We start from the raw sequence: 15,470 nt of genomic DNA, 5'->3' as shown, positions 1-15,470 counted from the left end.
AAAGCCATATTTATATTTTTACAAATTTAAGTAGTAGTAATATTGTAAAATGTTTAGGAAAGGCAAAATATGTCTAACCTCCTAGCTGTACAAAGACGAATTATTGAATGAATGTTTGACAATGGCTTGTGTTTGTTTGTTGGCTATGTAAGGTGACGTACCTAAAAAACGACCTTTGTTTATGTTTTAGACTTTAGATGCGTATAGTGGAAAAATACTTTGTGTGTTTTGCACAAGAAATAAATTAAGGAATACACATTACACAATTAGCAGAAGAAAAAACAAGGATGATCATTTCCATGGGAGGAGTAGCTCTATGCTAATATTAATTCATTGGTGCTTTCACTCAAACCTATTCATTGACTAATGAACACTTATTTTCTTTATTTTTTAACATAAAAATATTTCTAGCCTTTGCAGGGGTCGTCTAACTGGGTTCAATCAATGCGGGACTCTCCTAACCTTTACTTAACCTAACCTTCTATAAAATAGGAAGTATCAAAAATATGTTTTAATTAAAAATTTGTTTGCGGTCCTGACTAAAGTTCTACTGACAGCTTATCCCCCAAATTCAATGACCTGCGAGGTAATAGCAAGATACAATACATAAATCTAGTTGGACGTATGGAAATGCAATTATTTAAAGTGGCTTCTTTTTTTTTTAAATGAAATATACAAATGTAGAGTTAAATGTTAGTGTAATGATAATTAATGGTAATATTTCGTTTTATGTAAAAAAAAGGTTTAACCTTCAAAGGCTAACCCTGCAGACTCAAGCCTTCATGAACAAATTGGAGTGCTGAAGGGGGATGTACGGAGTGTCAACTCACCCATAAGACAAGATATTATGAAAAACTACTCTTCCACATTTTCTACCCTTGAAAGTTTTACAAAACTCTGGTGCACGCCACTGCTTCAACATTATTGAAATAGCAAAATTTAAAAAAATCAAAAATTGTTTCTTTATCATTAAAATGTTTGCAGACTGTGTTTAACCTAACCTAGAGATTCAATACAAATATGTTTTCTTTGATAAATTTAATCAAATACATATAATGCTGTAAATACGAAAAAAATTGTGAATGAAGCCAGTTTGAAGTTATAGCTGCCAAGCCCTGATTTATAAACTGATCTTTGTACTTTCATAATTTTAGCAGTTTGACAAGGGCCTTGATTTTGAAAATTCGGATGTTTTGTTTTGGTAAAATTGGGGTACAAATGGTCTTTCGATAACAAAAATAGATGTTTGTGCATTGAATGTAAAAGATAAAATTATGAAAGTGAATTTAAAAAAAAATCCTTTTTCCTGGTCCCTTTTCCTTGTTAAGAGTAAATAAAATAGATTTAATTGATTTATGAATAAAGATATTCAAAACAATTTTCCAGTATGGCTTCAAAACCGATTAATATCTAGTGGACTAGAACCATTTCTGAGCCATAATGATAAATCAGGTATAGCATCAAGGTACAGACAATTTTCTATTAATATTGAAATAAAAATCATAAAATTAATACCATTTTTAATAGCCAGGGCCTTTAGCCCCTCGAGACTAACAAAACTGGTTTTAATCTTAATATTTTTCATTTAATATCAACGGAAAGCTGTTTATATTAAAGGGACTGTAAACGAGAAAATTTCTCATCAGATTATCAAACCTTAACATCATCTCATTCATATAATCTGGAAAATTAAGCAAAACTGTCTCTCGTTTCCTAAACGGCTTTTTCCGCCGATTTTTATTATGTCCAAGATTGTGGAAAAAATATCTGGACCATATAAATGTGCAGTTAATTGTCTTTTTTTCCTTCTATAGCTAAAACTAAACTATTTGACATAGTTCTCTATTTTTCCTAACGGTTAAGCTGACTTTTAGCATAATCCTTGCTTTAAAACAATGTATAGTTACTTAGAAATTGATAAAATAAGCAATATTTTTTATAGAAAACCAAATACAATAACAAAGCTAGAAACAGGTTTTTTTAGTATCCAAGTAACTTTAGTTGGCCCATCTCTCGCCCACCTTTGATTAAAAATTTGTAAATAATAAAGGTGCAATATTTCTTTATAAACAGTCTGATAAAAATGGAAACTAATTATCCTAAGTGGGCTATTTATTGTCCAACACAATAAAAAAGGATATTATTATTTTAAATATCCCCGGGGGTAAAATTTGCTTGGGGGGGGGGTAATTACCCCCCCTAAAATCTGTTGGCAGGGGTAAAATTTGTTTACCCCACCCAAAATTTACCCCCGGGAAAAAATTTTGGGGGGGGGGTAATTTAAATTTTATCAAAACTTTTGTATTAAAAATGCGCGCGAAGCGCGCAAAAAAATTTTTTGTTAGAGATTTTCTATTTTGGGGGGGGGTAAATACCCCCTCCTAAATGGTAGGGGTAAATTTTAAATGGGGGGGGGGGGGGTAAAATGAAAAAAAATCGTTTGGGGGGGGGGGGGGGTAATCGCCCCATTACCCCCCCCCCTTGGACGTCTATGGACAGTGGGGTATTTTTTTTGTCAATAATACGAATTTAAAATAGAACTTTATTACCGAATTACTACGTTTTCAAAAAACTAATTGGCAATTTTATATCATAAAATAAATCCTTAACAGTAAGTAAATTGTTTCAACTATATATGACAAGTTAACTATCCCTACATACATTATAAGAAACAAAAACGTTCAGATTTTCCCTGTCTTTTCCTTTTTCCCTCCCAAAATACCATAAAATCAAGGTATTATTCCTGCATATTTTTGTTAATAGGACGTTTTTGGTTGATCAGTGTAGTGAAATGTGCTTAGAAAATGTTAAGATTTGATAATCAGATGAGAAATTTTTACGTTTACACTCCCTTTAAGATGCAATAAATAAATTACTATTATACAACTATTGCATAAAGTTAAGAAATCATATATTCCTTATAGTACGTTTAAAAAGTAATAAGATCATTCAAAATATATAAAGGGTGTTTAAAAAAAAACCAATCGCTTAACTTTTTAAAAGCGAAGCTTTTCTATAATTAGGGTCGGTCCGTCCGTCCGTACGTCCGTCCGAGATAGATAGCTTTTATTCGTTAATTTAGGCATGTTAGAATTGTCCTATCGATTTCAAACTTTGCATGATGATTCCTGTAGTAGTTAGGTACGATTTAGAAAGCGTAGCAACTCTATAATCATTACCAGAATGTCCGTACGTCCATTTTAAACATGTTGATTTTTCTAATTTTTTAACAGCAAATTTTTATGTGATCTAATTATCCGTTTGATCTGATTTTTGGTATATTGATTCCTGGGACAACAAAGAACAATATTTTAAGCGAAGCAACTCTATAATCAAATCCTAAAAATGTAAGTATGTCCATAAACTCAATAAACATTATCCTGTATCAAGAAGTTTTTCAACAAATTTACTTACAATTTTGCTTCGACTCTTATACTTTTATATTCTGATAATTCAGTTTAGACACTATACAAGTGTTAATGTCCGTTTGTCCTACCGTTTCAGTGCTTCGCTTTTATGGATGTTGTCATCCTTGTTTCAATATAAACCTTACAGTTTTAGTCCAAAACTAATAAAAAATAATACAATTCATGCCCAAGCAATGACAATAATAAAACAATATTAAATTTTGAATCTTCTCACCCTTCCAGAGCACTAGAGCTCGAAACCTAGCCCTTGCAGAGAAATTTGCCCTACGCCGAAAGTGCATATTTTATAATAAATTAAGACAAATTTGTCTTTTTAAAAAAAGAACAAATCGTCTTAAGTACTTGAAACCTTGTAGATAGGCCCCATAATGTTCGGGGTTTTTGATGGGGCATGTAAAGACCTTTCTTTAGACACCTTAACAAGGTTTCTAACATAATCCTAGCCAATTTGGCATCAAAAAGAAAGACCTGACAAACATCAAGAACTAGATTTAAACAGAGCCGCCATGCCTTAATGTTGGATGGGTCTGTCTTTTTTATCCCATATTGGATAGGATTGAGGTAGAAACCTGTTTAAGGTGTCTAAAGAAAGGTTTTTACATGCCCCATAAAAAACTATGAACATTATGAGGTCTATCTCCAAGATTTTAAGTACTTATGGTGGTTCAAATTGTGAGCGATTGGTTTTTTTTAAACACCCTTTATTACATAAGACATAGTCAGCTACTTTTATCAAAATTAAACTAAAGGCAAAAATTATTTTAATGTGTTAAGACCCCCCTAATATTGAAATTTTATTGGAATATATTCCCCTTTTTTAACCACCCCCCCCCCCCCCACCCTTCAATCCAGGGGTTAATACACCTCTGTAAAAACACTGTGGACGCACATACGCTTGTTTTCTTCAATTTACATTCACTATTAAAGAAACTGATAAAAAAGTATCAAAAATTTTACTATATAGCTCTTCGTGTTACTTACATATACTATTGATAAAATCAAATAAATCTTAGTGGACATTAAAAATTTAGTTATTAACAAATTTCTTATCTTTAAATCTTCTATAATCTTGACAAAGGTCATAACAAAGACAATTTTGTACATCAGTATCCAATTAAGACAAAAAAATATTAGGATAAAGAGTTCTTTAATTTTTTTTACATAAAGGTTGTGCAACAAAATACTTAGATTTTTAAAATTTGAATGGTTAATCTTGTATTAGTTATAAAATTTAAAAAATGTTAGGCTTACAATTGGAAGGCTTGTAAAAATTGTAGTTTTAAAAATTTAAAAATCTTTTGTGTCCCATATGTACCACGTATTAATTTTGAGAAGTGAATTTAAGAAAATCTTTGCATGAAAGAAACAGTTATACAATAGTTATTATCTTTAAATCTTTCATAAATTTTAGAGGTTAATAACATCTAAGATTATTTCTAATACGGCTACGAATCTGATGAACTTTCGCTGGATAACAAATAGATGTTTCTTAAAAATTGATAACCATAATAGTTATTTATTGCATCGTATTTTCTATCTTTAGTAAAATGAAAATATATTTTGGCATTTCTACCACTAGCTAATAGAAAATATTAAAAAATATATTTCAAAATCTTGTTTTAATAACAAATTGAACATTAAAACAAATAAAATATATATAAATTAGATCTTTTATTGTTGCGCAATCTCTGATAAGATAGTCTTGTTTTTGATTAAAGAAAAATTACACATTTCAAACAGGGAGGGAGTGGACATTAGGATGTTTATTACACTAGTACCCGAAGTTTTATAATAACGTTTTCTTATTCGCTAGCTTAATAACTTGGTTGATTGGTTGGTTCAAAAAGTTGAGTGTCTAAAAGTTTTAATTAACAACTAATTAAAATTAATTTTATATCATCATTGGGGATGTACATCAATTTATTGGCCATTGTCCTATCCCTTTAGATCTCTGCATTTAAAAACAGTTCTACTTAAAACAAGCATAACCACAAAAGTAATATAAAAAGTCTTTATAAATGCAGCAAACAAAATTTTTTTTAAAGAAAACGAAGAGGTAAACATCCAAAGACAGAAGAAATGTTACCTAATTGTTTAAAAAGCTTGTTAAATAAAGAAAATATATTGAACTAAAAGGCTGTATTTGTTTTTTATTTTAAGACTTCAACTATTTTTAACAACCTATAACGTTTTATTTTAGATTCTTATGTTTTTTGGTAACTCATGACTGTTTTTTTTTTTATGACCGTTAAGCTTACAAAAAAGCTTCAGAAACGATCAATAATATGGGCTTACAGATCGCGTAATAATACTGTAAGGTCAAACTATATAAATGATTTATATGCATGTATCTATGCACTTTAACATTATTTACCAGTGAATTTTCCTTATATTTCTGGCAAAAAGTACATTTTTTGCAGTTTCTCAAAAAAACTTTATGTTCATTATTCTAGACCTTATTCTAAATAAAATGAGTATCATTTAGCAGAAAGGAAGTGGACATTGCGCTGGTTATTATACTAGTCTCAAGAGTTTTATAATAAAAATTCCTTAATAATTGGCTTAGCAACTTTGGGGACTATTATAGAATTTTGATCAGTTGATTCATTTAGTTGAGTGTTCAAACGTTTCAACCTCTAATTGTATTCAACAGAAGGGGTATTTTGTGTATAGTCATTAGGGATGTACATCATTTAGATTCTTTATCATATAGTCAAAGATTATCAAAATTTTATTATTTATAAAATTTAGCTATTAACTCTAACAGATTCTAAGGTAAAAAAATAAATCTGAAATGTTAAAATTGTAAAATTAATAAACATAAAATGTAAAAGTCCCCTATTTGAAGTAGAAGTAAAATCATTCCTTAATTATTGTATTTTTATAATAATTTCTTTTTAAAAATAGCCACAAACAAAGATGCACTTGATACGAATAAAAATACTTAATCTGAAATAAATGATAGTTTAAATAATTTAAAAAAAAAACCTTAACACTTTACATAATCGAAGTTAAGAAAAACATTTGAAATAAATTTAATTGTCACACTCACATTCTTACATGAGAGTAAAGAATAAACTGCCTCCTCCGTTGCTACTCCGATGAAAACGCGCCGGAGATGAAATCTGAGCAAAACATATACAACATGCATTTAAAACATATTACACTTCTTTTAAGCATGTATATTTAATAAATAGTTCTTTAAATCTCATCACACAAAAAAAAACAAGCGAATTCTGGATTTTTTTCCATCCTGAAATTTCCATAATTTTTTCAATGAAACATATAGATTTGATAAAAAAGATATGCATCTATGAATCTAAATTATTGTCTAGTCTTTTGGTCATTCTATATATAAATACTTCCTTTTTTAAAAGCTCGTACTATGTACTATGGAAATTTTATAGCGGTAAAAAATATTTCCATGATATACTTTTAAACAAGGGCGATAATGGCATTTTAAATTAGGATTATAAAGAACAAAATTAAAAAAGATAATATCATTTTCTTGCTTAAAAAAATCTAATAAGAAATATCCTAAATTTAAACAATAATAGGTCATTGAGTCAGTTTTTGCTGTATTAAAAATACTAGCGGCTGTGCCTCTAGCATCTCTATAGGGGCTCACATTATAAGGTGGAGGAGAAGGGGAGATAGTTGAATAAAACTATTGTATGATGTAAAGTTAAAAAGCATCTTGGACATACATGGAGCTTCTCTTAAATGGAGTTAAATCGGCTCAGTGCAGTGGTAGAAACCTTAACATTAAATTTGAAAAGATATTTCAGATGAAAGGATTGATCGTTTTAAAAATTTAAATCGTTTCAGTGGTAGAAATATTATAAAAATATGTAAATAAACACTTGTCTTATATAATTGGATTGATCGTTTTTGCACAAATAAATAATCTTAAGATTAGGGGTTACAATTTTATGATTTTGATAAAAACAAGGATGGCAACATCCAAGTAGCGAAGCTCAAAAATTATGGATGGATATTGGATATCCGGAAAAAAATTAACTTTATTGCAGTTTAATAAAAAAAACACAAAACCTTGTACGATCTATAACGTAAAAATCTAGGAATCGATCTAGCACCTCAGCAAATTAACAAATCTTAAGGAAACTTTGTGGGGATAAGTAAATTGTGAACTTATTTAATCCTTAAAAATATCAGCCGTCTATCTCAGATAGGAGTAAAGAAAATTATGAAAACCTAAAAATCTAGGAATCGAACTAGCACCCCAACCAATAAGCAAATCTCGATAAAACTTAATAAAAACTTAAACATTTCAGCCGTCTATGTTGAATTGACGAATCTTAATGAAACTTGGTGAAATTTGAAGACTGTTAACATAATTAATCCCTGAAAATTTCAGCTATCTATCTTTTATAGGAGCCGAGAAAATCACGTTGCCCTCTTTCTGTCTCAGACGGACGGACGGACATTTCGAATTATAGAGCAGCTTCGCTACTAATAAAATAGGGTGTTGTTTAATACTGTGAATGACTATAAATTTCTGGTCGATTGTCATGTCCCGTAGAATTCTTGATGTATACCACCAATTGTGAGCATCATTATGAGTATAAAGTCACTCAGTAACAAACCATTTTATACTGTCGAAGATTAATTGTTGAATGATAGATAAATACATGAATATCTAAGTTTACTTTAATCGTTTTTATGTCATCATTGCATGTTATGAAGTCTTGTTTAAGTTTACAAAAAACTTCAATCGTTTTATTGCTAAAAAGTTGTTCCCCTTCAAAATGTGTACTATATATATATGAAATAATTGTAGATTTAAATTGTTTTTATATGTTTTTATTAGTCTATTTGTAGATGTCAACAATATGTCTATTTCGCAAGATTTAGATCAATTTCAGGAATATGATGTTTTAATTTTGGAGTGAAAAAACTTTTAAAAATTACATATATAAGCATAGCTCTGCAGCTGAATTCTTTCAGCTGTTGCTGTTGATTAATGCTAGGAGTGGCTGTAGATGGGAATTTTAGAAAATGTTGGAAAATGTTGTTTTAATGGAGGCTGCGGCCACAGCTGTGGACTTTTTAAAAATTTGGTAGTCGGTTGTTGTTGTTTCCTTTGTGGCTAAGGCTGATAAACTTTCAACATTAGAATAATAATTATAATTGCTACATAAAATATCTAAATGATTCATCCAAATATAAGATAGGCATTTCAATAAAATCATTTGTCAAAAAGGTTTTGGGTCCACTAATAATTCGGAGGTTGTTGCACATTTTCAAGAGGGATTACTTTATTCCTGTGTTCACTAAGCTTGATGGTGACTTTTTATGTATTTAAAATATAATTCATAAAAAAAGCTGTTCCGGATACGGGCAGTTCTAACAACAAGCAATTTAATTCTCACAGAATTATCTAGACTTGTTCTTTTTTTGTGGAGCGTAGCTACTCTATAAGTAGCAACATTGTCCAATACTTTCAACAAAACTGGCATTGGACTAACTGCACACATTATGAAACAATTTTAGATATTTACTTTTTATATCACAAAAAAATCTGTTTAAATTGTAAGTAAAAAATCTAATTTCATAAGGCTATGTGAAGTAGATGTCTTCAAGAATACAAATCTTATCTTATTATATTATATTAAGAAGTCTGACATTAAATATCTCACTATGCCTTAAACCGATTAAATTCTTCATTTTAGGAGTGCTTCACAAAGCTCCTGGGGTGGATTTAGACCATTTAGTTTTCAAATTAAATTATTCAGCTGGTTTATGCTATGTTCGACCCTTTCCCCTCCTTCATAAACAGAGCTCATAGATGCTTAGATATTTAAATCCTTGTTTGATAAACGTGAATCAACACTCCACAATCATTGGGAGGGGGATTGATAGATAGATAAATAAAACTGAAGATAATAATGTGCATTTTATTAACAACATTTTTATTAACTTGTATTTTCTAGAAAAAATGAAAGAAATGACAAATATTTTATTTAAGCATGGTAAAGAATACAACAAAATTATAGATATTTTTTTCAGCAAAAGTACAAGATGTTTGTCGCTCTAGCATCTGGATCTACAGTGGGTGTTGGAACAACTCCTACCATCTTTGAAACGCCCATATAGGCCTAGGAGCATAGCCGCTTGTATAAAAAATCTATTTAAAGATATTATAAAATAATAGATCTAATTGTGTTTAAGTAAAAATAAACAATAATTAATGTTTCTACAAAATGGGAAAGATATTTTTGCCTATGTGACAACTTCTCCAATTGCAGTCATTTTGTCGATACAAGTGGCGTGCAGAAGGGGTGTGTATCCACCCGCTAGCTAAGTTAAGAGAGGTGGAAAAACGCCTTAAGTGTCCACCCCCCTACACCCCAATAACCCCCTAAAACAGCAAAGGCGGGTGCAAAGGTAAATCAATTAAAGGACACTTTTATATTTTTTTTTGGCATTTTGACCATGTTGGGGGTTGAACATGTAGGGGTGTGTAACCAACCTCATTAACAAACTTCTAAGTTTAACCCCCCCCCAGATCACATAACCACGGCAAAACCCGGAGCACACTGTAAACAATTATATGTTATTAAATAAAAGTGATAGTGTATGCACATTTTATCAACATGCAGTTACTACTTTCTAGGTTTACCATTTTTATTGTCGACAAAACGTTATGCTATTTATACGACACTTTAATTGACTATTAATGAATAACTCTAAATTAACTCTATGAGCCAGGGAGATGCTTATAAACCGTCAGAGGATAAGATTTTATTTGTGGTATTGGATAAACTCTTACAATAACTGTAATTATGCATTTACAGTTTCATATTACAAATACATAAGCAAATTAAAACAAGAATAACAATATTCGAAGCAGCCACGCTAATTTTACTTTCAAGAATGCAATAAATCTTGATTATTCGAATATAAAGTCATAAATCTATGGATTATACCCAAACAATACCTCTTGGGACGTTTTATAACAATATGTAGAGCCTGACCAAAGGCACGAACATTTCAACTATTGCAGACAACCAACCCTTTGTTTTCACTACCTTTGTCTGGAAGTCCTAAATGTGCATTCCACATACTCAGTTGTTTTGGCCAAGAGAAACAATCCTATCGCCTTCCTTGTGACAAAAAAAGGGCTATGTGTTACACAGTACACCTAGCAGCTGCTTTCCATGTTTAGGCTGACTGACTGCATGCAGTTGGTTTGCCTATCCGCTGTAAATTGTTGTAGAGTAGAATTGCTACTTTCATATAATTTGGTGATTTTTAGAAAATGTCTTTTATTCTAAGTTTAGGAATAAAAGTTAGAAAATGGGTGTACAATTTGGAGTTAAGCTTTCAAACCTTGAGAGTTGTGTCGGAATTTTGAAAGATAATTTTACATTCTGCCAGGATCAATATACCAGGATTAATTAACAAACAATGTTAAAGTAAAGAATATTTTATATACCTAATTTATTTCTACCCTTTATACCCACATACCTTTGGTTACATCCTTCACCCATATGTTTATTGTCTAAATATTCATAATTTTTTTTATAAAGTGCTTTTGTTTCAATCATAATTAAAAGAATAGACGGCGCAATAGCTTTGTAACTTTACCTAAGTGATGGGGACCCTGTGCCGACTTTCAATTGTATCTTGTATTGAAAATCAGCCAATAGCGTCAGAAATGTAAACACAGCTAAATCGCTAAAAGAGTAGAAAACAATTTGTTCGCAGACAAAAAAAGAGCCAAGTAGTTGTCTGGGTTAAACATCTATACTTATACATTTTTTTGTTTTAATATATAAAACTAATTTAAGATTATTCTGCCAAAGCCTGCACTAAATGTATACATGGTTGGTAGGATATTGATTCTAAAGTTTAATACTTTCTATAAAACCCTTTTCTTTTGAAGGCAGGCTGAGAGGATAAGGCATGGCTCCCAGGCACACTGATGCCCCGAGGGGGCCACAATTTCGTGATATATTGTTCAACATACTTTTATACACAGTTTTTTACTTCCCCTTTGTCCCTTTTTTAGAGGTACAGCTACTCTTTAATCATGTATGTTTGTAGATTTGTCTGTCTGTCTGTACTACTGTTTTTTTATATCTTCGTGTGAAAGTTTTAAAAACATGTACATTCTTTTAAACAAGTAAGGTTTAGTGATTTTTAAAGAAATATCAAAAAGTATTCGAGAACAATGTTTTCTAAATCTGTTTTTAAAATCTGAAAATGCTTATATAAAAAAAAACGGGCTTTATAGCGGTAAAAATACTTCCAAAACGTAAGAAAGATGTTTGCCTAATTGCCAATGTGTTGTATTTCAATGGATGTAGACTCAGAATATACGTGGATATTATGACATGGTAAAAATTGTTGTCAATTTAGGTTGGTACTTACCCTATCATTTATTGGTCAATTCGTTCACCCAGTAGGAGAGAGGGAGATGGGATAAAGGTTAGGGGGATGTGGTGAACTGTTATTTTAGCCCGATACAAGTTTCACTTAATTAGAATACATGAAAATCCGGTGTAAGATCCAAGTAAAATAAATTTAATTTCATTCCTATTTATTTTAACTAAAAAAAGTATCATATCTTGTTGGATACCAAAGCTGCTAAGGAAACATCCAACCTTGTTTATGTGTGGTTTGTGCGTGTGTTTATGTGTGTGTGTGTGTGTGTGTGTGTGTGTGTGTGTGTAAAGGTATAAAGAACTGTGATGCCATCCTAATTCAATACATCAAAGACTCCAGAGGTGAAAATTAAATTCAAGACGTGAACAAAAAAGAAGATATTATTTTATATTTTTCCTATCATTTGGGATTCTTCTTTCTACAGCATCATGAAAACATGCAACATTAAAAGAAAACGAATTAGCATGTTTTAAATGGCCGTACGGACTTTCTAGTAACAGTTGTAGATTTGCTACACTTCCTAAATCGTACAGAATTGTTATAGGAATCATTATGCAAAGTTTGAAATTGATAGGACAAATCTAACCTGTTTAAATTAACGAAAAGAACTAGTTACGAATTTAAACTGCATAAAGGTTCATTGTTGATTGTTTGTTCCTGTGTAAATTAAATATTTTTGTATCATATTTTATTAATGAAAGTCACGAAACCTTAGTTTTGAATACTTTAATAGTTATTTCTTGCATCGTATTATAAACGGCTTTCCGCGGATATAGAATGTACAATTATAAGATTAAAACCAGTTTTTTAGCTCAAATGTGCCGTAAGCACGGGCTAAAAAAACTGGTTTTAATCTTATGATTGTACATTTTTATATTCGTAGAAAGCTGGATATACTACGATGCTAGACATAGTTTTTTTCGTATGGATGAGAACCGGTTCCTATCCACCGGATTCGAATGAATACGAGAAATTCCTTTAAAAAATGTAATATAACAAGGATAACAACATCCATAAAAGCGAAGCTCTGGAAAAGTATGATAGACGAACATTAACTCTGAGGATATACAAACTTTCCCGATTTAGTATAATTTTTGAGGAACACGACTCCAGTGACGTCATATTTTTCTTTCCCAAAAAAGGGAAGGGGGGAAGAAAATCTTTTCAAAAGAGATGGGGAAAACCCCCTTTTCTCCCATCTCTTTTTTCTTCCCCCCTTCCCTTTTTTTTCTTTCCCCCTTCCCTTTTTCGGGAAAGAAAATATGACGTAACTGGAGTCGTGTTCCTCAAAAATTATACAAAATCGGGAAAGTTTGTATATCCTCATTAACTCTTGTTGAGTGTAAGAACTAAAAATACAAAATTTGAATAAATAAGTTTTGACAAAATTATACGTAAATTTGTTACAAAACTTCTTAAATACAGAATTCTGTTTAAGTACATACTGACATTTTTAGGACTTGATTATAGAAATGCTTCGCTCAAAATATTGTACCTTATTGTAATAGGAATAAGTAATCCAAAAAACAGATCAATCGGATGATTTTATCACATAAAAAATTGTTGTTTAAAAGTAAAAAATCAACATGTTTAAAATGGACATACGGACTTTCTGGTAATGATTATAGAGTTGATACGCTTTCTAAATCGTACCTAACTACTACAGGAATCACCGTGCAAAGTTTGAAATCGATAAGACAATTCTAACATGCCTAAATTAACTAAAAAAGCTATCCGTTACGGATGGACTGACGGACGGACGGACGAACTTCCGACCCTAATTATAGAAAAGCTTCGCTTTTAAAAAGTTTACTGATTGCAGTGATTTATATGATTTAATGAATTTTTTACTTTTCACTTGCTCTTCATTATTTTAGCCAACTGCAAGTTTAACTTTATTGGTGTAAGATTCCATCCCAGTAATAATAAATTCATTAGATAATTGTACAGGACACATACAAATTAAGAAAACTGTAAATTTTTTAACATGTTTATTGTTTATTGTTTAAATGTTCTAAAAGTAAATGTTATAAGTTATTTTTGTATGATGCAATTTGTTTAAACTTAGTGGATTCATCACTAGATTCCATTAATTAAATTGTAGGGAAAACAAGGATGTCAACATCCATAAAAGCAAAGCTCTGAAACGGTGGGACAAAAAAGCATTAACACTAGTAGAGTGTCAGAACTGAATAATCAGAATATAAATGTATAAGAGTCGAAGCAAAATTGTAAGTAAATTTGTTGAAAATTGCTTAAAGGGCGAATATAGGTTTGATATGATATGGGCTTATTTCAAGCGTGCAATTATATAGATTACAAGTAACTTAAAGACATTGACATATTTAACTGTATAAGTCCGTTTCTAGCCTAAAACCGAACTGATTCGTTGATATAATTACGCCATTTGCGTAACTTGTGTGGTTCCCTAAGAAATCCAAACATCCCTGCATCACACAAGGCTGCGTCGGAAGGTTGTATTATAAAGCTTTTGTTCAATCATAGTCATAATGAAGACGAAAGGAATGGGGAAAAAAAGGATGCTGCAACTTTTACTTTTAATCAAATAAATTTTTCATAACATAATTTTGTAAAAGTACATTGAAAAAGGGAGGGCTGAAAACTGATTTTTAAAAAATATTTCAAAATTAAAATATTATGTTTGTTTGCCAAAAGTTGCATCATGTTTGTGTCTTTACCCAGGCTACAAAGGGTAAATATATTTTACATATTATATATTTTTATATAAATAAATTGTATTCATCATGAATAAATCTAAAATCTTAGTAGAGAAAATAAATTTAAAAACTTAATATTTATCTTTATAATGCACTATAAAGCAAAATTTTTGATGCTATTTAAAATTTGAATAAAATACTATATAATTAAATAAAATAAACATTTTAATTATCATTTAAGATGCATGCCAATCAAATAATCAATTAAACTTAAGAAAACTAGTCAAAAAAAGTCTTGTAAAGGGCTAAAATAAACGATTTTGTAGGCCATCTCATTTATTATATGTTGAAGAAAACACGAAAATTGTAAAATCTACTTAAGGATTTTTTTGAATTTTTAAATTTAACATAGATATTCTAAAACTATGCAATGGCACCTTTGATATAAGCTCATATCATATCAAACCTATATTCGCCCTTTAATGTAGGATAATGTTTAAGGACATACTATACTTACATTTTTAGAACTTGATTATAGAGTTGCTTCGCTTACAATATTGTACTTTGTTGTCCAAGGAATCAGTATACCAAAAACCAGATCAATCGGATAAATAGATCAAATAAATATTTGTTGTTAAAAAAGTGAAAAGTCAACATGTTGAAAATGGGCGTACGGACATTTTGTTAACGACTATAGAGTTGCTACGATTTCTAAATTGTACCTAACTACTACAGGGATCACCATGCAAAATTTAAAATCGATAGCACAATTGTAACGTGCCTTAATTAACGAAAGAAGCTATCCGTCACGGACGGACGGACGTACCGACCATAATTACAGAAAAGCTTCGCTTTTAAAGATGATTTACACCTTGGTCTTGGAACTTATAACTATACAAGCCTTTGTTAAATTCTTTACATAGATTATTTCTTTGCTACTTTTTGAGGGGAA

Source organism: Acartia tonsa, chromosome 4 (assembly GCF_053477335.1).
Source record: "Acartia tonsa isolate MP-2025a chromosome 4, ASM5347733v1, whole genome shotgun sequence".
Taxonomy (NCBI): domain Eukaryota; kingdom Metazoa; phylum Arthropoda; class Copepoda; order Calanoida; family Acartiidae; genus Acartia; species Acartia tonsa.
The sequence above is the reverse complement of the archived record's forward strand: the minus strand, read 5'-3'. Positions refer to the sequence as shown.